The sequence below is a fragment of the Sciurus carolinensis genome, chromosome 17 (genome assembly GCF_902686445.1).
Source record: "Sciurus carolinensis chromosome 17, mSciCar1.2, whole genome shotgun sequence".
NCBI lineage: Eukaryota > Metazoa > Chordata > Mammalia > Rodentia > Sciuridae > Sciurus > Sciurus carolinensis.
In genome coordinates, this window is record NC_062229.1 from 49,182,879 (window position 1) to 49,209,315 (window position 26,437).

The 26,437-nt window shown below is 35.8% G+C and overlaps 1 protein-coding gene across 1 annotated transcript in view; it reads left to right on the forward strand.

Annotated features, from left to right (window-relative positions):
- The first annotated feature begins 1,103 nt into the window (after nt 1-1,103).
- Tbc1d5 (TBC1 domain family member 5) overlaps nt 1,104-26,437 on the forward strand; it is a 536,784-nt gene continuing 511,450 nt past the window's right edge. Inside the window, 2 exon segments of the mRNA XM_047531151.1 lie at nt 1,104-1,322; nt 23,109-23,212. The gene's annotated coding sequence lies outside the window, so the exon portion shown is untranslated.

Here is a 26,437-nt window from a genome sequence, read left to right on the forward strand (position 1 = left end):
AATCCAATTAGGAAGTTTTGACATTTTATTTATTAGCTTTGATTAAATCCTGCCAGAGGTATTAACTTAACCTGTTTAATTTCTGCAACAGAAAGAAAGATGACAGAAAAAGAGTTAAACCCTATGTGAAGTGGACCATTTGTGTATGAAGGAAGGTCTCCCACACAAGTATCTTCCTCTCAAGCTAGCTAACTTTTGAAAATCTGGTCTTTCTCTGCCTTGGTTTCCTTTTTCAGGACCTAACAGAATCAATTTCTTTTGGAGCTCTTTGTAAAGATAGCCTAATAAAAGATCATAAATCTTTTTTACTAGGTGAAGCATTTACCACTCTAATTAGCATTACCACTCAAAGGCTTTCATATTGGGGAAATAAACACCAGCATCCCACTTGCTCTAGCTAAAGGGAATCTTAAATCATGATTAACCAGAGGTCGAGGGAAACAAGGTAAGGGTTTAGACATTGACTGTGTTCAGATGGTCTCTCATCATCCTTCAGGGAGATATGACTGGGCTGAAGATTCTGTTCTAGGTTGTGAGGAAAAGATAAAATCTGAGTTTAGCACTGTGGGCTTGTAAAAAATAACTTATATAACATTTATTTCTCTATGGGTTATATTACGAAATAGGTCTGCACAGAGTGCTAATAATTTCAGAATGACAGATAAGCTGGGTCAGAAGACAACTCAGCTACAGAAAAACGTCAAATGGGAAGGCCCTTTACAGGCGACGAGAACATGTAAATTCCTCGGCAGGAGTGCCAAGACTTAGGAGGGTCCCAGGGGCTAACTTCTGTCCTCCTCAGTCCCAACCTATGAAGGTCCTAGCGGGTGCAAACTTCTGATCAAGACCCAGTGGCGAGCTCCCAGCCTTCAGCGGCCCGCGTGCGGGCGCGGAAGCATCGCGCGCATGCGCGCTAACAGCCGACTGGATCAGCGGAGGAGGGCCAGCTCCGTGGCTCACTCCCCACCTACTCGCGCCTCTTGGGCCCCTGACACCTGGCCCCAAGAGCGAGCGCGTCGCGTGCCCGCGCAGGCGCCTGCGCACGAGCGATCGGGCGCGCGGGCCGCGGGGTTATTAGAGGTGGAGCGCTGGGAGGGCGCGCGGCAGGAGACGGCCGCCGTTACGGCGCGAGCGTGGTCACGTGGCTGCTGGTCACCGCCGCCACCCCCTCCCGCCCTGTTCTCTTTCAGGTCGGGCCGGGCCCGGCAGGTTCCGCGAGCTCCCGGCAGACTGAGGGAGAGAGAGAGAGAGAAAGAGAGAGAAAGAGGAGGGGAGGAGGAGGATTCAGGGAATAGGAGCTGGGGAACCCATCTGCGCCACAGGTAAAACAAAATAATGATGATGACGATAACCGTAAAAAAAGCCCAAGCCCCCCGGGCGCTCCGCCTCCCTCCAGTGCAGCCCCTTACATGCAGGAGCTCCCGCCCCGGCTTCCCAGGACAGGTCCTGCCTCCCCTCGCGCCGCCGCCACCACGGGAAGGCCCAAGGCGGCTGCCGCCCGCCCCGCGCCTGTGCGCCTCCCGCAGGCGGCTGGGGGGCGGGCGGGGGCTCGCTCGGCTCCGGGGCGGGCGGGCGGGGTGCTGCCTCCAGCCCTCCTGCCTGCCCTCGCCCGGGAGGTCGGGGTCTAGGCTGGAAGGCCAGCTGCCAGAGGGCAGAGCTTGGTGGTTGCACTCGGGCTCCGCTTCGTACTGGGTCAGCTTCCTTATTAATTTCAGCCCTGGGCACCAGGCTTCCTTCCCAGGCCGGAAGCGAAGTGGGCCCGGAGTCCTCCAGCCTTCTAAAAACGCTGCTTTGAGAACAGAGAAGCCTTGCCTTAACTTTTCCTTGGTTTGTTGTAATACGACTTCAGCTTATTCACCTGTGAGAACGTGCAAGTTTGAGGCCTATCAGTCGGTACACGAGAAAAACTTGGCAGAGGGTGAAAGTTGATTTTTTTTTTTTTTTTCCCCCCTTTTCCTTGGAAACCCCTTACCAAACAAGAATCTTTTCTACAAGGGATCTAGGGCTTGTTTAGTACTAGTTACTAAGTAGTTTCAGTTCCAGGAATATTAACTGTTCAAAGTTTACATCCTTCAGATGTTTTCTTCCTTCTGTTTAATGACTTTCTGGATAGAGTTGTATTTATTAACTCTGAATTGGAGTAAATCCCGAAATTTTAATAAGCGCGTGCTCTGAAATTTCCATCATTCTTTAGTAGTCTTCGTACATCAAAATGTAGTCCCCCCAAAACTTTACATTATTAGTGTTGTGCTATTGCACAAAATAAAAACAGGAATCATTAAACGTAGTGTTGCTGAAAAATCACTGAACACCTTTATGAGTGTCAAATAATCAATCCAGATTGATTATTTCTCTTTGGACTTTTCAGATTCCATGTGTTGGTGATTTTCATACCAAATCATTAGGTAACTGAACACTTAGTTATCACAACTATCTGCAGCAGTGTCTTATAGAACTGTGCTCAAACCTTGGGACTCTTGTTAAAAGTACAGATTATAATTTATTAGATTGGTGATGCATCTTAATATTCTGCATTTTTTAAGGTAATGCTGGGGAGACAGCTAGCTTTGAATATCAAGGATGTTTAAGAAACGTAGTGATGTATCTAGAAGTGAACATTATCCTTTTCTTAATCCACCCTGGGTGTAGAGGTGGTGAGGCAGACAGAAGGGTCAAATGACAGGGTGAATGGAGAAAACTTGCTTAAGGAATTCCAGTAGGCAGAATGGACAGGGTAAGCTAAGTCTGGATCCCAGGGGAGGAATTGGAGGAGTGGGAATACCTTGCCTGTGTGCTGTCTGGAAAACTTGTTCAGATATGAATAACTGGGTTTTGCCAGTGTATAGGCAAGGAATTGTGTCTGAATTATTGCTGAGATGAGTTTCTTTTATTGTTAGAAGTATCGTCTGCTTTTTCTCACTCAAATGCAACCTCAATTGGGTAGTATATTTCTGAGCTGTGGAAGTCGTTGAGGGTATTCTAACTGGATTCAGATTTTTTCCTAATGGAATTTTTATAATGTAAAATTAAAAAAAATTATAAGGTCACATGTATCCTCATATACTTTATGTACATAAAAGTGTTTTTTTTTTTTTAATGGTGCTAGGGATTGAACCCAGGTCCTCACACTTGCTAAGTTCTTTTTAAGTACTTTATAGAAATATAGCAACTACTGTTAGTCCCATAATGTTTATCATCTTCATTCTAAGTCATTACTTTGCCTTTGTTGCTTCACGTTATTAAATTATATGTGTAACGGTACTTTCGAAGCACTTACTAAGTGCAAGGCACTGTTTTATACACTTCACATATCTTAACTCATTTAATCCTCACAACCTTTAAGAAAACTGAAACAGGGTAAGTTGCATGCCTAGATTTACATAGCTAATACACAGTTGGGGTTCTGTTTGACTTCAGAGTCTTGCTTTTAACAATCTTCTCTATGATGCCTTATTATTTAGTAAAGTAATGATATTGTTTTCAATTCTTTTTTCTAGTATTGTTGAGAATTGTGAGTTTCACTTTTACTTTTTAATTTTTTTTTTTAGTTGTCAGTGGGCCTTTATTTATATGCCGTTCTGAGAATCGAACCCAGTGCCTCACACATACTAGGCAAGTGTTCTACCACTGAGCCCCTTCACTTTCATTTTAAAAGTAAAAGTTGTCATTCTTTCATTTCATGTTTTATCCTACTATAAAAATGAAAGCATCAATGCTTATAATCTTTTTTGAATAACTTACTGAAATTTACAAAGTTGTATTTTGCTTTTTGTTCTTTGCTGGATCAATTGGTTTTTACCTCATTGCTAAATGTAAAAGTATGTGCTTTCTTTTGACTTTGCAAGTTTTTCAGTCCTTTAAGTCCTGCCTGTGCTTCTCTACTCACCCTACTTTAACCCCATGCATACATGATATTAATTCTTTATTAGTTATCCTAATGTTTAGGTTTTTGTGGTTGACTGAGTTTCTCTGTGTTTTATATTTGTTAACATTTAGATACAGGGATCAACTTGGTCACTGAATTTTTATTTGGCCAGTAAGGACAATAAAAACTAAGCAGTGGTTAATACACACACACACACACACACACACACACACACAAATTTTTTGTATTAGGGATTGAAGAGGGGCTCAACCACTGAGCTACATCCCTAACCATTTTTTATTTTGAGACAGGGTCTTGCTGTCTCAAAATTTAGGCCCTCCCTAAATTGCTGAGGCTGGCTTTGAACTTGAGATCCTCCTGCCTCAACCTCCTGAGGTGTTGGGATTATAGGTATGTACCACCATGCCTGGCTATTATTGTATTTTAATACTGAAAAAGTAAGAACAACCCCAGAATAAAAGATTATCTTTTAAGTTGAATAATTTGTACTTCATAAAAAAAGTCAACTTCCTTTTTGTCCCATCTGCACTAGTCCGAGGAGTTATGTTTATATACCTGATCTAAGGCATCTTGCAGCTTGGATAGATCACTAGGATGGCTGTGAATACAGTGTGTGTACTGAACTTGAGAAATGTCAGGTTGTGTGGTGGGTATGGGATGGGAGGCAATGAGAGAGTAGAAAGCAATTGGGGCTGCTTTTCGTAGCACCATTTTCTGTATTAGTGGGGCAATGGTGAGTTTGGGAAGGAAGTTAGTGTAAACACATCTCAGGTGTAAAATGCTTTCTCAAAAACACATTAACTGTTTAGGAAAATGTTTACCTTTCTACAAATCTCAGACATTTAAAAATAAAGCCTGTGAAATGGTTTTAGTAACATTAAACATTAAACAAATTGAGTAATGAAAAGAGACTGAGAGCTGGGCACAGTGGTACATGCCTATAATTCCAGCAACTTGGGAGGCTGAGGCAGGAGACCCAATTCAAAGCCAGTCTTTTAGCAACTTAGCAAGATAAAATTCAAAGGGCTGTAATGTATCTCAGTGGTTGAGTGCTCCCAAGTTCTGCAAAGAAAACAAACTGTGAGTCACAGTTGTCCAAATTCTTTCTTGTTCTCTCTTTGGAAATTAGAGTAGCTTTGCTGCACTGTCACTTACTGGCTTTTTAATTTCTTACCCTGATGCTATGCATGGACATACCAGGTCTGCTATACTTCCTGGACTTCACAGCTGAGTGGCCAAGTCAACTCAAGGAGCATTTGTTGCCTGTCCAAATAATGGAAGACTTGTAATTTATATTTTTACTTATTAATTAACTTAATATTTTTACAAATTCTATTGTGATGTCTGTAGTAATGCCATGCTGGCCAGTTACTTATCTCGTAGTGCCTCAATATCTCATCTTTAAAATGATCATAATAATAGGAACTACTTTGCAGGATTGTTTGGAGAATTAAATGTATTGCTGTGTGGGTATAATATTGTGGTATGTATAAAATGCTTAGTGCTATCATGTGGGTGCTAAATACTGTGTTCTGTGGATAATCTGCAGGGTCATTACTATGCCTATATAAGACTATTTGAATGAACTGAATGAAAATTGTACGTTTATCTGAAATAAGACTGAATGGACCAACCAAGAAAAAATTTATACTTTTTGGATGAAAATCCAAAATTGGTATGTTTTTATTCTTTTGGGGAATTAAATATAAATATGGTTTGACAGCTCAGATCTTTTTTGAAATAAGTAAAGCTGTAGAAAAAGATGCCTTTGTCAGGCACATGTACATGCCTCTAATCCTAGCGACTCAGGAGGCTGAGGCAGGAGGATTGCAAGTTCAAGGCCAGCCAAATCAACTTAGAAGGATCCTGTCTCAAAATAAAAATAGGTCAGGATATGGCTCAAAAATAGAAATAGCTCAGGATAAGTACTCCTGGATTCAGTCCCCAAACACCCACCCCCCATCCTCCCAGAAAAAAAAGTCTTTGGGGGTATTAAAGGATTGGTTTAAAATACTCAAGTATAATGTGAAGCCTAGAACAGGATCACCTTTTTTTCTCCTAAACATTTCTCTAACCATAACTTTTACCTACCTCACCCATCTTCTCTGCTCCTTGAAATAATTCCTCTTTCTGTACATCCTCCAGACCCAATCTTCAGACCCTTGTATGAAATCATGATAGCATAAAGTGTCTCAGATACTAATTTTTTTTTTTGAATTCAAAAAGTTAGGATGACTCATACTATCTGTCATGAAAATTCTGGTACATAGGAACAATCATCTCATAATTATACACATGAATTTTCCTATGAAATTCTATATATTTACATTAACTAGAATAACAAAGACTACAAAAAGCCTTACATTAGTTTAGGTCAATTTTTGCTTTTCAGAGTTCTTTTTCAGTCTTTGGAAATAAGGGATCAGGTCTTTGTGTGTGTGTGTGTGTGTGTGTGTGTATAAACATATGTATTTTAAAATTTTATGTATAATTATTGTGTCTCTAGCTTCAGCTAGACAGAGAACTCTTGGAGCATAGGTCTTAGCAAATAGTAGATGCTCATTAAATGTTCATTAGTTCGGAAGAAAAGTGTCCAGTGATAGCATTGTCATCGTTCAGTGCTACACGAAGTTTCTGTGGCCGACTCCATGAGAATGTTTAATAGTTGCAGATGTATCATTTTTAACTCTCCCAGAAAATTAGCTCACTTCTACCCAGAGAAGGTAATTACTGGATTACTTTTTTGAAACAAAATCATGCTAAAAGATTTGAAATAGGCATAATAGATGATTATAAGTTTTCAAAATTTTAAGAATGCTTGCTTTTACTACTTTGCTGGTCTTGAAGCTTACATTTAGAAGAAGGATTTGTTTTTTTAAATTTGGTTGAATCTAATTTTTATGTGATAACTTTTTATAGCGGGCTAGCTGTGGCACTTTATATGTAAACAATTCTATCATGGGTGCACATATTGGGTCAAATAATCGTAGTGTGATAAAATTTTTTTCCTATTATAAAACGTAATGTGGAAATTTTATAAAAAATAGTCATGTACTATATAATGATTCTGTTAATGATATGCCATGCCACGCCACATGTACATTGTGGTCCCATAACATAATGGAACTGAAAAAAAATTTATTGCTTAATGAATGGTGGCCATTGTAATGTTATGGAGCAACATATAACATGTTTATAATGATGCTACAGACTTACCGAACTGTCAGTCTTATAGAAGTATAACATATAATTATGTGCAGTACAAAGTACTTGAGGACAGCTGTTCAGGTTTATGTATTTATTATTATTTTAGATGTACACATACTTACCAAAAACAAAAATGGGGCCTTGTAAAGCTATTTGTTGTTACTCCAGCAGGTGCTTTATACATCTCTTGTTTAAGCCCTCTTGATTATATCAGTGGACCACATTGAATGATTGACCTATACACCTAGGTTTGTGTAAGTACATTCTGATAGCCTCACGATAATTGTCTAACGACACATTTCTTAGAGTATTACTCAGTCATTAAGCTGTACGTGGCTATACTTACAACTGTTGGGAATGTCTTAAAGTTCTCTTGCTTTGAGAAATGCTGGGAAACACAAATGCCAGTTTTATACTGTAAGTAATAACTTAGAAAGCCAAGTAACAAGTGTTGCATAGCAGGAGTGTTTTATTTTCTGGCGTTACTAAAATTTTGTTCTTAAGTAGGATAAAAAGGTTGAACCAAAGGTAATTAGACTTCTACTTTTAGTTAGAGAATCTTCAGAATAGTTAGATTAATGAGGTGTAAGCCCCCAATTCTGATGTGACCATCTTGTAGAAGATGCATTAAAGAGGAACAGTCCACCTTCCGATGGAGTTAGGGGTTATACAACACTGCAAGAAGACAGAGCCCAAGACCTATGTCTTCAATAATGTGCATTCTGTTTGCTGATAGCCACTGGGGGTTAGTTAAGTATCACCTTTTCAGAGTTTTCTAAAATAGCTACCTTTGGAAGTGTTCCAGCAGCTACTTAGTAGAAATCTAAGAAAAGTCACTAACACTACAACTCTTGCGGTCCAGGGGTGAGATAGGGGATTGAGTGTCCTGAATCCATGGTGGAGCTTGGGGAGCAAGGTTGGGAAGGTAGAGTCAACAGAAGATGGGCAGGTGGTGCCACTATTTCTTTGTCTACTGCAGTCGTTAAATTACTCTTCTTTTTTCCATAAGGTACAAGAACTGTGATCAGATGCTCATTTTTTAGTAGATGTGGGCGGCCTAGGAAGACTTGAGATAAATTCTCTTCACCTTCCCTTTTCTAGGTAATGTAGGGTTATCTTATCGGAGTGTGTGGATACACATAAAAATACATTAAAAAAACAACTGATAGATTTCATGCTATTTGGCTGTTTGTTTTTCCTCTGACATTTTATATTCATATCATTGTCCTCACCTATATCTTTTAGTGATACATACTATTTCTTTGTATGTCCTGTAAGTATTCCTTTACCTTTGGACATCAGCTTTCAGTGTTGAGGTATGAGTGGTGCTACCCTGAATATTGTGACTAATATCCATTTGTACCTGTTCATTATTTAGGGAAAATTGTTTTGAGTACAGTTATGATATTTGCTCATGTTTAATAGTTTTGATTGCCCACTAGAAAGATGATACCACTTTACATACAAAGTCATTTGAGGGACCTTGTACTTGCCATTTTTAGGTATTATTATTTTTTCTTTAATAGCTTTATTTAAGTTTCATTGAATTTATAGTTCCTTCCCTTCTTAAAAGTTTTAATATTTTATATTGTTAAATCTTGCTTTTGCATTACCTTGTGCAGGTAGTTTTTTTCTGTTTTCTGTTTACATAGTGATGATGAACACATGTTTTTCAACTATTTTCAGACTTTCATTTTCAACTTTGAGTTTTCAATTATTTTTACTTGTCAAGTGTAAGGTAGAAGGTCCAAAAAAACTTTTAAGCTTTTGATTAATACTGTATTAATCTTTTCATGGGTGTCAAAAACTATTATTTCCTCATCTTTTCAGTCTCACTATATTTTTTTATTGTTGTGAGTGTGATTTTGTTCTTGCTTCCCCTCTATCTACTAAGTTTGTTAAGGTTTATATAAAGTTTATAATATATGTATTTTTTAAGTGATTTGCTAGTAAGAAGAAGAGCTACTGATTTTTTTTTTTTTTTTTTTTTTTTTGCATATTTTTTTAACTAGTCACTTGGATTTTCAGTTGATCCTCATAGGTTTTCCATGTAGGTGATCATACCATCTGTAACTGGTCATTCTTGTGTAAAGGCTTTTTCATGACTAATTTTTACTTATGTAGGTAATGCTGGAGTGATTTAAAAAAAATTTTTTTAGTTGTAGTTGGACACAGTATCTATCTTTCTCCCCCCCGCCCCTTTCTTTATTTATTGTGGTGCTGAGAATCAAATCCAGTGCCTCACACATGCTAGGCAAGCACTGTACCACTGAGCCACAACCCTAGCCCTGGAATGATTTTCTTAATTGACTTGTAGTTTTTTGATATGGAACCATTGTGATTTGATCTATTCAGCTCTCACAAAAGTTTTAAAGTATCTGGATAAACATTCCACTAAATGTTCTAGAAGGATCTTTCAAACTTAGAAGCTTTGTGAATCTACTTTTTTGTCAAAAGACACCTGATAATATACACAAAATACTTTAAGTGCCTGCAGCTTCCTTTATAATTGTGGTCCTCTAGCTCCATTAATAATTCCCCTCCCACACCTTCCTCCCTAGCAATTACTCTGAGTTTTTATACTTTTGTTGTTTTGGAGCCTAAATATTTTTTCTGTGGTTTAGTGGAATTAAGAGACAAAGCTGACAGATTGCAGACTTCACATTGCACACCACTGGTTATCTTGTTTGCAGTATCAAGTCTTGTGATTTTTGCTTTCTGGTCAGAGGATATAATTGTCTACTCTTACTGTGAATTTTCTTTTCAAGCTATGTCCTTGCCATTGGCTACTTAAAGTTCTCCAGGACAAATTGTGTAATTCTTAAAACAGAGTGAAATAAAGCCACTGAGAAACAGGAAATAGAACAGGGTACAATGAAAGTAGGACAGAATAGGAGATGTAGGAATTGGGAAGCACCCAGTATGTGAATGCATTTTTCTTTAGCCCCATTTCTAATTTATGACTATCTTTCTAGATTCCTGTGTCTTTACACTGTTACCGGTTTCCCCCCCACCTGCCCTGGCTTCCTGTATACCATGTTTGCTTCCTTTTAGAGAATAGCTCTCTACCTCCTTTCCACCCTGATTGCAAGTACTGATGCTTTTTACCAGTATGGAAAGTGGTCCTGCTCATCCTTCATGTCACAAAACTACCTGTCCTGACCAGTGGCTGTCATCCTACCTTGCAAAGGGTGTGGCAAAACATTGATTAAATCTGTTTCTTCATAACAAAAGTATTAAGGAAATAGACACAGGGTCAGAGACAGACTGATTTCATAATGACAAGTTATCAGAATTATAGACTATAACTAAGTGGTTGAGGATTACAGAGATAGTGAGGCATTGGTGTTAGAACCGACTCTTCAGAAGCATTTTCTTGTTCTGTCTCCAGCCTTAATTTCTTCCCTGAGCTTTTTAGATGTGTCTGATTGCCCACTGGACTGCTCCACTTTTGAATGACCCACAGGAAAGTCATTCTGTATATGTTACTGAATTTACCATCTTCTCTTACAAAACTTATTTCCCTTCTAGAAGGTTTCTTTTTTGGTTGTTGTTATTTTTAACATTCTCAGTAATTGGCACCACCATCATCCTTGAACACAAGCCAGAAACCTGGTAGACATGTTTTGTCCGTTTTCCCTTATCAAACAATACATTTTCTCTTTATTCCCACTACTTCTGCTGTGGTTCAGGTCCCACTGTGTCTCTGGACGTCTTCTGACCTGGCACCCCTGCAGCCAGGTGTTCTTGTTGAGCTTACAGCTGATTCTCTTAAAACTCTATAATACTATTGCCTACTTTTAAGTCTTACATCTCTTTTCTGCCTTTCATATAGTGTGATTTTGTTATAAAATACTGACTCTTTGATTTATTTATTTTTTGTAGTTGTGTAAGTTTAGCTTACTTTGGGACTGTAATACTCTTTTCACTTTACTTCTGCGAGGTCAATTATAAATGCCGCTTCTCCAGAAAGTTTAAGTCTTTTGTGTCCTTCCTGGTTGGCCAATTATCTTATACTACTCTATAACATTTATAATGTATTATAATTACCTTTTTGTTTTCACTAGTCTGGGTCCTGCTTTTGATGGCTCTGTTACTAAGACTATGGACAATATCTTGACTCAGATATTTGGTACTATACTTCATTAAGAATAGGGGCCTCATAAAAGGTACTGTTTTAGATGCTAAAAATCTAGTGGTAAAAGGCTGTTGTGGTTATTAACTGCTGTGTGATTAAATCACTTGAAAACTTAGCTTAAATTGTCAGCAGTATTTACTCATGCTTTTATAATTTGTGTAAGACTCAGTGGGGGTAGGTTGTTTCACCTGGTATCAGCTTAGTTGGGGTGGGACATTCTTCCAAGATGGCTTAGTCACATGGCTGGTGTTTGATGGTTGCTGTCCAGGAGCTCAGGTAGGGTAGAGCACCTACATGAGGCCTTTCCATGGCCTGAGCATGACGGGTAGATTGAGAGTGCGCCAGGAACAAGCATTCCCAGAGGCAGAAAGTGGAAACAGTCAACCCTCCTGGATAGGCTTAGAACTGACAGACCATTATTTCTGCAGTATTCCTTTGTTTAAGACAGACTCAGACTCAGCCCAGATTCCAGGAGTGAAGAATTAAGCTCATCTTTTTTTTTTTTTTTTTTTTTGGTACCAGGGATTGAACTCAGGGGCTCTCAACCACTGAGCCACATCCCCAGCCCTATTTTGTATTTTATTTAGAGACAGGGTCTCACTGAGTTGCACCTTACTTTTGCTTTTTGCTGAGGCTGGCTTTGAACTCTCAATCCTTTTGCCTCAGCCTCCCGAGCTGCTGGGATTACAGGCGTGCCACTGTGTCCAGCTTAAGTTCTTCTCTTGATGGAGAAAATGACAAAGAATTTGAAGCTATATTTAATCTACACAGACCTTTAAAAACAACAACAACTAAAACTACAAAAAGTTCTTAGATGAACTGATTCCTGTCTATAATTTTATCTGCCCAAGAATTATTAATAAAAATTGGAGAATAGTAAGCAAAATTAAAAAAAAAGACCTCCCTTCCTAAAACAGTATGTTCTATTTTTTTTGCTATTATTCATATGGTTTCTTAATTTTTAAATTTTAATTGTGCTTTTTTTTAATTTAAGAATTTAACCTTTATTTTTGTTTTTATGTGATGCTGAGGATTGAACCTAGGGCCTTACCTGTGTTAGGCAAGCACTCTACTACGGAGCTGCAACTCCAGCCCTGTGCTTCTAACTTCTAATCAGTGTTTTAATTTTGTCTTTCATAAATTCTCATGCATTGATACTGCTACTCCAAGTATATTTCTAGAACTGGGATTATTGTATCAAAGGATATGTGTAATTTAGATTTTGATACTTATGTCAAATTGCCTTGTAGAAAGATAATTTATACCATAGCTTTTAGTGCAGGGGAGGACTCATTTGCCCATAACCCTGCTATCAGATGGTATTGTAAATCATTGTTTTTGGTCATTCTGTCAGCAAAGATAGATTAAATTCTTTTATTCTTATTTCTTTAATGCCTAAACTCAATTTTGGGGGATGTTCACTTCTTTTCACTACTGATTTTTAAGAATTCTTCATATATTAGAAATTTAAAAAACTCTTTGCTTATTGTATATTATAAATGTTTTTAATTTTGTTTTAAAATTTCTCATACTTTTTTTATTCTTATGAATAGCTATTACATTTTTATGTAGTACTCTTATTTTATGATTTTTGGTTTTGGGATAATGTTGGAAGAAAGATTTCTCTATCCCAAGATTATAAAACTTAACACTTGATTGATACCACTGCAACTGGGAAAATTTTTATAGTTTCATATTTTTACATGTAAATTTTTGACCCATTTGGAAATTTTTTTTGTGTGTGTATATGGTATACAGAGGACATAAAGATCCAAATTTATTCATTTCAAATGGTGAGACAATTTTGAAAGCATCGTTTATTGAACAGTTTGTCTTTTTACCACAGATTTGAAACACTGCTTTTATTCTCAATGCTCATATCTTCTTTGGTCTATTTCTGGAATTTTGGTATTATTCCACTGAGCTGTCTCGTTACACAGCAGTAATAATTTCCTTTAGCCTTAAGTGCTTTCTTATATCTGGGTAGAGCCAGGCTTCACTCATTATTCTTTCTAAATATTTTTGGCTGGTCTTATTTATTCTCCTGATTTCTGATTATTATTATTTTTTTTTTTTTAGTTAGTTCTCTTTGGTTTTCCAGGTAGAAAATAGTTCTAAACATTGGTGAATATTACCACTTCCATTCCAGTATTTATACATTTTTATTTTGTTTGCTTATGTAATTCCTTTGGCTACCACTTTCAGAACAGTTTTATTTAATAGTGATGGCAGCCAGGCCTCTTGTTCTGTGTCTGACTTTAATGGTAGTGAGATGTTTACTGTTATAAAATGCCTCTTTTGCCTTCTCTTGATAGAACATTTTTTGCCTTTGGTTAGTTTCAAACTCTTATGTTCTAGGTAAACCTTGTTTATAGTTTATTTTCTAATGTAATATGGATTTTCACTTGTTAATACTTTCTTTTGGATGGTTGCAGCCATATTTGTAATTGTAACAGGCATGTATTTCTACCTATGTGTTCTGTCAGGTATAGACTGTTACACTCATTTCATCAAAGAATAGGGAAACTTTCTTTTTCTGTGCCCTGAAACAATTTAAAGAACGTGGATTAAAAGAATTTTACTGTTTGACTATGTTTGGTGCTTTTTGTGGAGCAGCAGTTTATTTTCTTAGGTTCTTCCTTGGTTATTTTAATTTTCATTCCTTGGATCAATTTTAGTAATTCAAATTTTCTAGCAAAATAATTCATGTCATCTTGATTTGTTTAGTACACTTTAATAAATATTTATTTATTAAATAAATATTTAATAAATAAAATTTTGTGTGAGTCTTAATATTGTGATTATTCCTTACAATTCTGTTTCTTGGTAGAATTAAAACTGAGCTCAGTTCTTCTTTGTCATCTTTTTGCCACTTTGGCTAAACCTCCTGTGGGTTGCAAATATAGAATTTTTGTATAGTTTACGTATTACTAGTGGTGGTGGGGAATCGGTAGACCAGTAAATTCCATAGCAATTATACATGTCTCTGAAGAATTCATTTCAGAACAGACTCTTACCCATATCTTAATAGTTTTATAATAGTATTGATCTGTTAGGTTCAGCAAAATTCTATCCTTGATAGTGAATCAAACTGGATAAAGATAGATTGTCCTTTGCTGGTTCATTTTTACACGTTTCTACAAAATGAAACTTAGTGATTGACATATAGAACTGTGAAGCTTTTTGTTTTTTCCCCTGGTACCAGAGATTGAACCTAGGGATGTTTTACCCTCGCTATGTCCCCAGTCCTTTTTATTTTTTATTTTGAGACAGTCTCACTAGTTGTTTAGGGCCTCACTTAGTTGCTGAGGCGAGTTTTGAGTTTGTGATCCTCCTGCCTCAGCAGGATCAGTCTCTGGGATTACAGGTGTGCACCACCATACCTGGCCTGTGAAGCCTTTGAAACTGCAGGCAGGGAATATGGTCAGCCCATGATATGTGGACAGAACAATTTCCTGAAAACAATTAGAAATGCTGGGTAAAATGTTTTTCTTATGAACTAACATGACAGAAATGGCCAGACCAAAATCAGTGAAAGCAGGAATTCAGAGCAGTAAGTGGAATAGTTAAAACTTTTTTTCCCCCTGAGGGACATTGCCACATTCTCAGGCAGTTTTTCTTTGGTTGTGAAGGTCTTACATGGCGTAGGAGATAGAAATTAAAAATCAAGTTTGGTGCAAAGGGAGAAGTCTAGTAGGAAATTCCTTTCCTATAAAACTGGAACTCTCAAAAGAGTTATGCTTGTAGAGTGTGAGTGAACCAAACTTAACACCCTCCAGTGCTCTTTCCCACAGGAGATGGCAACAAAAGTTGCTTAGGACCTGAAAAAATATTATTCATTCATAAGTAGTTATAACCACAGGCCTTTCTTTCCTGGATTTGCACAAATTCTTATCAAAGCTTCAATTTACAGTAATAGTGGGTGCCTGGCAGAAGCAAATGAAAATCCTGAGTTAGAATGTTTTTATATTGGGCCTCAAGAAATTCCTACAAATAATTTTCTGAAGAATTAGCTCATGATAAAATATATCCTATTGCACAAGTAAACAAGGAACCATGAGTAAGAAGCAGCAGAAATACTAGTAGAAATAGATGCTCAAAAATTTCAGATATTGGCATTATCAGACACATTATGAAACAACTATGTTTAAAAAGATGAAAAATATCTGTAGGGAAGAGGAAACTTAATAGATTTGAAAAAGATCTGAATAAGACTTTAGAAATGAAAAATAAAATAATAATTATAATGAGAAAACTTGGTAGGGTTAAAAGCAGAGAAACAACTGAAAGACTTAATGAACTAAGCATAGGAGAGAAGACAATATCACAGACAAGGGAATGGGCAAAAGCAAGAGGTTAAGATATATAACCTCTTACATACAAAACATAGTTTGTGAAGTTTAACATCACATCATCAGTTTTCTAAGAGCAGAAGGGCAAAAAATAGGAAAGGTGGAGGCAGTGTTTGAAGAGATACTTAAGAATTTTTCAGAGCTGATGAAAACAGAAGAACATAAATTTGAGAAATTTAAGACTTGTAAGTAGAATTGCTTAAAATAAATATAGAAACATTATAGTAATATGGAGAACACCAGCAGCAAAGACAGTGTTAAATATTGTAGGAGAGCAACAGATTATCTTCAAAGTAGCTGAGGCTGTTATGCTGATGACTGACTTCTGAAGAGTAGAAATGGAAGCCAGAAGACAGTGGAGTTACATTTTAGTTACTGTGAAAAATTTGCCAACCTACAATTCTATACACAACAAAAATGCATTTCAAGATTGAAATAGGATATTTGCAGATAGAAGTGTAAAATAATATTCTGTGTAAAGAAGACACCAATATATTAGAATCATTATGTCATTCATTATAGAATAAATGAGAAAATATAAGCAGCTTTGAGTGTCACATAATTTTATTATAACTTTTTTTTGTTTGTTTCTGTGTGAAACACAGTGCCATGAGCATGCTAAGCAAGTGCTTCTAATAGTTGGTAATATGCTGTTAACCCATGTATAAGGGAGAGCCTAGAATAGTGGGGAAAGACAAACACACATTAAAGTTAAGGTGGACCTGGATCAGTCTTGATCGAATGTTTATAACCTTTCTGATTCTTAGTTTTCTCATTAGTAAAATGGTAAATCTGTCTTGCAGTTGCATCATGGGGGTCATAGAGTTATGTTTATAAAAGCACTGAGTACAGTCTGTGACTCTTAGGTTCCCAGTATATGGTAGCTTAAAATTTTTTTACTACTGAGTAAAATAGAGTGAATTTAATCTGGTAAGAATTTGAAATTGTTTATTATACTACAACTTATATAAAATAATTGATCATACTTTTAATATTGAAGAATTAAGAATACTGAGTAATGATATATTTTTATTTGAAGGCAGTCAGATGTCAATGTGGCTTTACCTGTTGATTTGGAGATTAGTTTTGTGTAAAGTAGGCTGCCCACAGGTTGGGCAGCTTCCCATTCTTCGTGGTGTGTAAGAAAGGCAATTGGTAAGAGGGCAAGAAGAAATCAGTGACTTACTTTTTTTTTTTAAAGAAAGTTGAAAGCATTGCCAGCTGCAACACACACACCTTTTTGAGGTTGAAGTCATGACGTTTAATGTGCGCTCAGTTTGAGTTTTTTAAGGAATTTAGTTCCAAAGTGGTTATAACATATGTACTTAGAACTTCACACTTTAGTTTTCAGAAGTTATACCTCCAATAATTTAGAGAAAGTTATCAGACCACTTCAATGAATTGGGCACTATGTGAATTGAGAATACTAATTTCTATAAAATGTTTCATAGAACTAAATTTTTCTTTGTTTATAATCAAGACATGAAATTAGAAGGTTTATGATGTGGAATTGTGTATCTTGCAAATTTTTTCTAGTTTTTCTTTACTCAGTAACTACACATTTCCCTCAGTGAGTGATAATTATGTAAAAGATATTAGCTGGTTATACTTTAAAACTGCTTAACAATAAAGTTTAAAAAAATAATGACAATTCAGAGGTTATTTTTAGAAGATGACATTTTTAGAACGTTGGTTCACAGGAATGTTATCACAGTTTTTGAGTTGTTCAGGTTACAGAGACATAAAATATGGGATCTTTCTTGTCTTTCAGGAAGTTCTTGTATCTTCAGTCAATTATTTTGGAAGGTCTTTGGGTGAAAATAGTGACAGCTTTATCTAAGCACACATGTACAAATGCTTCCCATTTAACATCTTAATTGTTTTTAATTCTCTGAGTTACTTTATATACTTGTGATGCAGAACTTGAGCAGCAGCAAATTTTTGTACCATTAAGATCATGTGATATTAGTATTCATGCAGTGCTGCTTTTGATCTTGGAGGTAATCCCTTGTAATTACATACTTTAAAGAACATTAATATTATACTTTCTAAATTGACATATTTTGCATTAGTAAAAATACACAGAATTAGAAAAGACACCATAAGAGGTTTTGTAGGTTTTTTCCTTGTTTACATTTGGCTTTGTATTTCATATTTTGAGATCTGGTTGTTATGTACCACAGGCTGGTAATCTTTTTAACTCATGTGCTGTGTGTAGCATTAGAGGTTAAATTTGAATGAATCCCTATTTTATCTTTTATGTCCTCTAATCTTTTATATTTTGACATGGTGTTTTTCATCTTATATGAAATCTGTATATATCAAAGTGAACCCTCATACGAGTAGAAATTACTGTTAAGTAAGATTTATTAATCTATCTCTTCAGTGCTCTGCTCTAGTTTGACCTTTTTGCAAAAGCAACAAGGTTTTCAGGTGAAATTGTATCTTCACATTCTGCAACATTATTATAAAAACTTATAGGTTAAACAAAAGAAATTCAAATTTCTTTCCAGTTCAGGTAGTAGTCCATTTTAAAACGTAACACAACAAAGGGACTTTTTCTTATTAGTCATGATTGCTAAGTTAAAATAGTGATGCTAGTAGGTTTTACTAGATTACTTTTATGATGCTTTGCTGAGAAAAACATTCCATTTTTGATGTAAGAAATAAGGTGTTAGTTTTTCAGTGGGAAAAGCAAAGTATTCTCTCAAAGGCCTAGTAAGGTGTGCGATAGGGTAGAAGTAGAAAGCTTTTATACGAAACTATAGTTTTTTTTGTTCTGAGTAATAATTATCCTTCATAAATCACTTTAGTACCCCATTTGTGTACAATAAATCAAAATGCAGTCTGTAAAAATAAAAAAAAATTAGAAATTATTGCCATATTGAATCAAAGATTTTAGAACAAATTTTAAAAATTTCAGTATTTGAATAAATCAAATTATTGTCAGTGTTGTAATAACTTTGGTGGTTATGTGAGAATCTAAACTGTTGATTTGTTTTAAATACATGGAGTGAAATGAAAAGGGGTCTGGGACAGGTGAATAAATAAAGCAAAATTTGACAGTTGAGTCGTTCTTGTCTATTGAGGGTCATTTTTCTATTTTCATTTATTTCATATATGTTTATAAAATAGTATAAAATCAGTGAGGTTAATGGGTGGTAGAGGAGCATTGCAAAATTAGTGTAGTTTCTGTTTGAGGTGATGTAAATTATGAATAGGGATAGTGGTGATGACGGTACATGTAAATATACTTAATATCACTGAGTTTTACAATTAAAATGGTTAAACAATAAATTTTATGTATGCTTTAGAATAATAAAAAAGCTATAAAAATAATTCACTAATAATTTCCAAGAACTGTCATTTCAGAGAATACATTTGATGACATGGATTGGTAATGGGTTGGAGGAGAAAAAAAAGGAGGAGGATGAATGGGCTAGGTGTTACATAGCTTGTGTCTCTTGTGGGGAACCTTTTAGATCTTAGGGCCTGGGAGATTTGAAAAACTAGCTCTTCACATGTTCAGAGAGCACCTTTTTTTTTCTTCTGTCCTTATTAGCTTTTTCCTCCTCCAGTATAGAGAGGAAGAAGGTACAGCACTCATGTCATGTTGATGCTCCTTTTGGGCATTTAGGTTCTAGAGCAGTGTTTTTCTAATTGCGGGCCAGTGATTTGTGAGTTTAGTGGGCTGCTATCAGCATTTTTTGAAAAGTTAGAAAATAGAAAGTGCATTTTGCCCAGTAAATGTGGTTATTGTGGAAAATTTGTTTCAGTTCTATACCATGTGTATGGGGTGGTAATATAAAGTTTTATTCCTTAGAGTTGGGCATTGTTTTTGAGTAATAGTGTGGAGGATATTGGTAGCCCTTTAGTGTCTAGAAAGCAGATGTCAAAATTTGCACAAAGGGATTTGAAAAATAATTCAGCATTTCATCCTATTTTCACACATTAGACAACTAAGAGCAGCACTTGACCTAGACGATTGGAGTTCATTCTATCAACATATGATGTACAAAGTGAGGGAAGTATATAGGATGATGGCTTGGATATCCTGATCTCATATTTGAGTCCTCGTATATATGAACATACATATTAATTGGTAACTACTTAGGAACTGTTGGAGGTGGGTCCTTCCTGGTAATCTGTTTATTTGCAGAAATTGAACATAGTAGATGCTGTAAAACTCCCTTTATACAAGTATTAAAAATGTGTGAATGTTTGATAATATTAAACGTTTACCTAAAATATTAGGGTCTGTCTTGTTGCTTTAGCCTTTTTTTAAAAAAAGTTTTACTGATTCAAAGTCACCTTCAGGGCAAATTACAGAGAAAGCAAAGTATAGTGGTTAATAGAACATAGTCTATAGCCAGACACTATTGAACTAAAATTCTGAATTTACTGTTTTCTGATTGGTAGCTTGGAAAGATTTTGTAACCTTTTTGGGTTTGTTTTCTCACTGTGAAATTGTCTCAGGGTTTTAAGTAGAGTTGGTTTATGGAAATGTCTGGAATTTTATGCTTAGCAAATACTTTTTATTAATGTCAGATCCATCTTTCTTTACATCTGTCATTCTTCCAAAGATCATTCTCGAATTGATCTTTTGCTTTAGTTTGGGGATTATTGGGAATATTTTTAATATATATTTTATATACACACATATATATTCATACATATATATTTGTAGAGATCAAGAACAGGTCCAGAGGTTAAGAAATATTATTTACTTACAAAAACAAATAGTAGGTGTTCTTTCCTCTAAGCATATTTCATTTCCTAAAATTTGTATGGACAATAAGTAAAATTTTATCAGTTTTGCTCTTCTAAAGGAATTTCAGAATGATTACATGAAAGGGAAGAGTTGAGAAGTCCTATAATAAGTAGCTGTTAATACTTTGTAAATTGTATAGTTATTCCTTATGTTCAAGGTGATTTTTTTCAACTTTACTATTTTATAATCTTAAAAGTATGAAATGTGTTTGGATAAACATAGATCTTTCTAACTGATTAGTTGAATTTGTCTTAAAGACTGAGTTTTGTGGATTTGAATGATAAGTCACTGACAGGAGGTCTTTAACATTTTTTTCCCCTCTGAACAGATGTCTTGGCCTGCAGTGACTCCAAATTCCATAATCCTTCCAAGTTTCCCCTCTACTAAATAAGTTTCAAGAAAGTGACATTTTTATTGTAAGTGATTGACTTAATTCAGGCAAATATTGCAGCTGAGTAGACTTCATCCCAATGAGGAATACTTTGGTATGAATAAAATGTTAGATTCTTTATTTTTACTCTTTAAGAATTTAATGTATGATGTTCCCTCTGTCTCTATATTCTGAATAATGTTTTTGTATAATAAGCTTTCTTCAGCTGAAACTTTTTATGCTTTACTATTTTGAAGTGTTACATTATTTGATATTTTTTTTTTTTGGGGGGGGGTGTACCAGGGTTTGAACTTGGGCACTAGGCCACTGAGCCACATCCCCAGCCCTACTTTAAAAAAATTTTAAATTTGTTCTAATTGGTTATACATGACAGTAGAATGCATTTTGACACATTGTATACAAATGGAACATAACTTCTTATTCCTCTGGCTGTACATGGTGCTGAATCACAGCAGTAGTGTAATCATATATGTATATAGAGTAATAATGTCTCATTCTACCATCCTTCCCATCCCCACTGGCCCCCTCCCCCCCCCCCACAATCCAGAGCTCCTTCATTTTTCCCTACCCGCTCCCCCATTATGGATCAGCCAGCACTTATCAGAGAAAACATTTGGCCTTTGGTTTTTGAGGATTGGCTTATTTCATTTAGCATGATATTCTCTATTTCCATCCATTTTCCTGCAAATGCCATAATTTCTTTCTTCTTTAGGGCTGAGTAATATTCCTTTGTATGTATATACCAGTTTCTTTCTCCCTTCATCTTTTGAAGGGCACCTAGCCTGATTCCATAGTTTAGCTACTGTGAATTGAGCTGCTATAAACATTGATGTGGCTGTGTCACTGTAGTATGCTAATTTTAAGTCTGTGGGGTATAAACCAAGGAGTGGGGTGACTGGGTCAAATGGTGGTTCCATTCCAAGTTTCTGAGGAATCTCCATACTGCTTTCCAGAGTGGTTGCACCAATTTGCAGTCCCACCAGCAACGTATGAATAATGTACCTTTTCCCTCACATCCTTGCCAACACTTATTATTGCTCATATTCTTAATAATTGCCATTTTGATTGGAGCTAAGTAAAATCTTGTAGTTTTGATCTGCATTTCTCTAATTGCTAGAGATGATGAACATTTTTTCATGTTTGTTGATTGTAGTTCTGTGAAGTGTCTGTTCAGTTCCTTAACCCATTTATTGATTGGGTTATTTTTTTTTTTTATTTTTATTTTTTTGGTGTTAAGCTTTTTGAGTTCTTTATATATCCTGGAGGTTAGTGCTCTAGCTGAGGTGCCTGTGGGAAAGATTTTCTCCCATTCTATAGGGTCCCTTTTCATGTTATTGATTGTTTCCTTTGCTGAGAAGAAACTTTTTAGTTTGAATTCATCCCATTTGTTGATTCTTAATTTTGCTTCTTGTGCTTAGGAGTCTTTGTTAAGGACATCAGATCCTAAACCAATATGATGAGGATTTGGGCCTACTTTTTCTTCTGTTAGGCACAGGATAGGGTCTCTATTCTAGTGCCTAAGTCTTTGATGCACTTTGAGTTGAGTTTTGTGCATGGTGAGAGATAAAGGTTTGATTTCATTTTGTTACATGTGGATTTCCAGTTTTCCCAGCACCATTTGCTAAATAGGCTATCTTTTCTCCCATGTATTTTTTTCGTGCCTTTGTCTAGTGTTAGTTAACCATATTTATGTGGGTTTGTCTGTGTCTTCTATTTTGTTTCATTGGTATTTGGTGCCAGTACCATGCTGTTTTTGTTACTATTGCTCTGTAGTATAGTTTAAAGTCTGGTATTGTGATCCCATTCCTACTTTTTGTATTTTATTTAGAGATAGGGTCTCACTGAGTTACTTAGGGCCCTGCTTTTGCTGAGGCTCTCTTTGAACTCATGATCCTCCTGCCTCTGCCCCCCTGAGCTGCTGGGATTAGAGATGTACACCACTGAGCCCGGCTTGATGTATTCTTTTTTAAAATGGCATATATAAACAGTTAAGATTCATGTAGGAAATAGTAACCACAATAGATCATTCAACATCCAGTAAAGTTAATTGGAGCTAGTTCTACAGGTAATGGAATTGCTCAGGAGCCAAATAGGGAACTGTGATACAACCCAGATATTAACTACAAAGAAAGCCTCCATGTTCCCTAGACCTGGAGGGGAGATGAAAATAGGTGGTGTTACCAACTGTAAAAGCCAGGCTGTGTGAGGAAATTGGAGCCTAAGGGTGGCATGGTGGGAGCTGGGCCATCAGAGGACTGAATATCTGAAGGGGAACTGGAGTTATGGAGGCATAGCTTCTGTTAGGGATGCTATAGAAGTAGAGAGAAAGGAAGAAAATTATTAACTTCTCTTCTGCTTTTCAGTTACCTATCAGTGCTTACCCACTGTTCAAATCTTCCTGGATAAATCTTTGCCAGAGCTCAAGATTGCTTGGAAAATACAGTTGCCTGTGATACAGAGCAGCAGGGTAAGTCTGGGGAGTGGATCTGAAATGATTTTAATCAAGTAGCTCAACAGCTACATTGCCAGTGTATCATATTCATCAATTTGCCCATTTGCCTTTGCAGCACTAGCTCTGAAGAAGACTTTGGGGGCAGGGACAACTATATTTTTAAGCAATGTAAAGAAGTAATACCTTAAAAATATTAATATTAGCATTTCAGTTAGAGATGGGCACATGTTTTTTAGGAACTAAAGGGAGCAGTAGCTGACCTGTGATTGTCTTTTGTGGAACACTTTTAGCAGGTCAGGAAACTTGAACCAAGTTTTGAAGGATTGGTCAGACCTGGTAAAGAAGGGACATTGTTCGCAGAAGGAAAAGTATGAGCAAGGACATAAAACCTCAAAGATTTAAAGCATTGTGTGTAAAATTTGGATGGGACAGCTATTGCCAAAGCATTGGGTTTGTGGCATCCAAGACCATAAAACGGATATGGAAAGCCAGGCAGAGACCAGGTTAGTTTTATTCTCAAGTTGATAGGAAGCTACTTGAAAAAGCAGTGGAATGGCCTGGTTAATTCTAGCTGTACTTAGCCATAATGTGAAAGATAAGTTTAGGAGTATGCTATACTGCAGGTAATAGAACTGTGAAGAAGTAATTCTAGTACTTTAGGTAGTAGAGGAGTGGTAGATATAAACACTCAAAAGTTTTCTCATTTTTATGCCTGAAGTTATTTTTGTCTAAGTGTTTCCTAGTGCCACACTCCTGAGCTGGTGCCCCATTTTGATACACCCTTTTATGTTACTTGAAAATTTAGTGTATTTAAATAATACAACTAAAAAAAATGGGAAAGTGCTATTTTGTTTTCAGATTTCACTTGCCTTGTTGGATATTGATTCTCTTTGAAAAATCCCTGTTTATAATAAAGTGAGTCATAGACCTGCTCTCTAGAATCAGTAATAGGAACCACTAAACATGATCTCATGATTATCTTGAGTGTTAGAAGGGTTCTTTGCTCTCCTGGATCCTGGTAACTGTTATGTCATTGAAGTATGATGAGATGCAGTAATTTCATAGGAACTTGAGGAAAATTTCCTGTATCACTGATGTAGCTTTTGATATTGAAGAGTGACAGATTTGCAGTGTGACATTTAAGTTTAGTAAATATCTTTTGAAATACCAAAATCCTGCATTTGAATAAGATCCATTTTCCAAATCAATTTTAATTTTTATTCTCTAATTTATTCTGATAATACCTGTGAGATAGGTATTAGTGTTATTTTCTCTTTTTTGCTTTTTTTCCTAACACATTCAGGTCCAGGTTGTCTTACTCAAACTGCAGTGAGATTTCTACAATATCATAGATATGTAAGACAGAATTTTTGTCTTTAAGAGTCTGTGATCAAGTGGAGACCAACAATATTAAGTCATAATACAAACAAGCCTAAGAAATAAGTTAAATAAGAAATATAAATGCTTACTGAGGAACTTTAGAGGAATAAATTACATACCATTTTCTTTTCCACAAAATTGGCAGTCATCTTAAAATTCAGTGGCTTCGTAGATTTGAGGAAAGTTATATTTTGAAAATAAAAAAAACTTATAGGTCCTGGAGGGTGGTGATGAATTTTGTTAAGTGGGTGAAGTTTTAAGAAAAAGTATCCAGGTGTGAAATACATGACATGCTAAAAGAATTGGGAGATTGACTCATAGGGCTCAAGGATAACTTAAGAGGTGACATTGGGTATGTGAGTTGAATCCATTTCATGGGAGACTTTGAAACTTAGGCTGTAGAGAGGTGGAATTTTATTCTGTAGTGAATGGGAAGCTTGGTTATTGATTTGAAATTTTATTTTTAATGTAGTCTTTTATATCTGTCAAAAATTCTTCTGAACAATGCTTTCATTGCATCCCGTAAGTTTTATATGTTGTTTTTACTTCCATTCTTTGACACATTGGTTGTTTAAGACTATTGTTTAATTTTTACCTGTTAGTGCATTTTCCAGTTTTCCTTCTGTTACAGCTTTCTTTCATTGTAGCCATAAGAAATGCTTATGATTTTGGTCTTTTTAAAATTATTGACACTGGTTTTGTAGTAAAAGTCTTTTCTGTAATAGTCTTTCCTGGAGAATGTTCTATGTGCATCTAAGACAAATGTATATTTTCCTGTAACATGGAGTGTTCTATGTATGTTAGATCTAGTTGGTTTGTATTATTTTTCAAGTCTTGTGTTTCTTTTCTCATCTTTCATCATCATCAGATTCAGCCCATTATTCTAAGTGGGGCATTGAAGTCTCCTTTTTATTGTAAAACTTTTTCTTAATTTTGCTAATGTAGTCCAAAGTAACTACTGGTACTTTGAGACAGGAATTGCTGTGTTGCCCGGTCTTGTCTCTAACTTGTAGGCACAAGTGATTCCGCCCATCTCAGCCTCCCAAGTACCTGGCACTATACGTGTATGCCTCCATACCTGGCTTCATATTGATACTTGAAATCATACTTACTCCATTTTGTCATTTGTTTTCTCTAAGTTGTGCCTTGTTTGTTTTTCCCATTACTTTTATATTTGATTTTTGTTGTGAACCATTTTGATTCCCTTTCATTTCCTTTTGTGTATATTTTAAAATAATGTCTTTGTTATTACCATGAACATTACTATTAATATCCTAAATTTACAACAGCCTCTTTCAAATTGATACCAACTTAACTGCAGATGTAGATAAATCTTTGTACTTATATACCTCTATCCTCCTCCTCTTTATTTTGTTCTGGTTACAAAATACATCTTTATTATGTCCAGTAACATAAATTTATAATTATTTTTATGTATTTGTTTTTAAAATCCTATAGGAATTGAACAAGGTTACAAACCAAGTATATAATAATAGTGGTCTTTTTATTTGCCCATATATTTACTTTCACTGGAGATATTTATTTCTTTATAAGGCCTAGAGTTGTTTTCCAATGCCTCTTTCCCTTATGCTTAAGGACTCCCTTTAGCACTACTTATAGAATAAGTCTAATGCTAATGACTTAAGGTTTTGTTTATCTGAAAAGGTCTTTCATTGTCCCTAATTTTTGGAAGACAGTTTTGTCAGTTACAGAATTTTTTTTTTTTAACTAAAATTTGTTTTGATTGATAACTATATTAGGGGTATCCAGAGAAACATACTCACAGAAGAACATGGTTGGAAAAATACTTAAAACACATACACACACACACACAAACACTTTTCTTTGGTGGTGGTGGGT